General features: G+C 44.1%; 1 protein-coding gene across 1 annotated transcript in view; it reads left to right on the top strand.

Moving 5' to 3' along the window:
• The window catches only part of TENM3 (teneurin transmembrane protein 3), a 181,564-nt gene that overhangs the window by 80,706 nt on the left and 99,497 nt on the right, over nt 1-1,361 (top strand). The window lies entirely within an intron of this gene.

Raw genomic sequence — 1,361 nt, 5'->3', positions numbered from 1 at the left:
CCCCCCCGCCCCCCCCCCCGTTAGTTTTTCCTGTCCTGTGTTCAGAAGGAGTGGCCGCTAAAGAAGGGTCGCAGGTCCCAACGGCAGCCCAGTTCTTTTTAGAGCCGCTGTCTCAAGTATGGAGTGTAAGAACGTTCTGTGCATGGTGCTGGCGGACGGCCGCCCAGACTGACTCGCATAAGGCTGATTTCACCGTGTAACGGCAGTATTTTTTACTTTAAGAGATTCCCAGTATGTAGCCTTTGGGGCTCCTGTAGATTCCAGAATCACACATTCTTAGCACCTGTCCATCTATTTGAGTCTCTGAAAGGAGGTTGGAGTCTTTATGACTTTATCCTGTAGCACCATGAGGAAGAAAGTAGAATAAAATACACCAATCTAGTTTTTCCTCAACAGATTTATATGCTTAACACTTCTTAAAATACGATGATGTTCTAGCACATCTGTTGGTTAAATAAGACAATCAAATAGGTGTTTAAGATCAAAATCTTAGTATATAAATGGTATTTCGCCTGGATACAAAAGCACCCGGAACATACATATTAGTTCCATATTTTCAAGGTCTTCAGTGCCTTTGCTTTCACCGTTTGAGTCACTGAAATGAAAACGTTTATTTAAAGAAAATACAACAGAAGTAAGTAATACAGTGCTACCTCGCTTCAGTGAAAATGTACAATATTAACTAGAAATGGCACAGTCGTACAAAAATCTCATAATTTGAGGAATGGTGTTTCTCCACATTTGTCTGTAGGGCAAAATTTAATAGAGCTGCTGGTGGAGTCGATATAGTAAAGGATTTCTTCCAGTGCATCTCTAAGTTTATGTACTTCAGTTTTTTTTAAAAAAACCGCATTGGTTAGCCAAGATTTTTTTCCACGGGAAAATTGAGATCACTTGCATTTTATAAGCTGTCACAAATGGCATCTCTGCAGAATTTCCAGGAAGGCTCTTTTCAAATCATCTGTTTCAGGGGTCCCACTATCACACAGCCCCCTCCCACCGACATGTGGTGATCCGCTGGAAGGGCCCTCTCTGCACAGTTGTGCTCAGGGCTATAGACGTTTCCAGAAAGGGGAAAGACGCATCAGGTGGTGTCTGCAGGAATCCACGTCCAGGTTTTCCAGGCTCCTTCTCTCCCACCAGGAGAGGTCACAAGAACCATGCCCCCTTTCTCCAGCAGGGAAATGCAGCAACATATGTGCAGTGTTTCCGCCCGTTTGAGGTTGAGAGTTAAAAGGTTTTTATTGGGGCTGCTCAACGAGGTAGCCTCTGTCAGCCACAGCCATCAAGATTCCAGGCTCTCCAAAGAAGAGCAGATGTTTAGTACTGCAGGTGCGCAAAATAACCTCATCAGTGTAGGG

The sequence above is a fragment of the Lipotes vexillifer genome, unplaced genomic scaffold (assembly GCF_000442215.2).
Source record: "Lipotes vexillifer unplaced genomic scaffold, Lipotes_vexillifer_v1.1 scaffold1980, whole genome shotgun sequence".
In the NCBI taxonomy this organism is placed as follows: Eukaryota; Metazoa; Chordata; class Mammalia; order Artiodactyla; family Lipotidae; genus Lipotes; species Lipotes vexillifer.
Note: the sequence above shows the minus strand (reverse complement) of the source record. Positions and strands in the feature narration are given on the sequence as shown.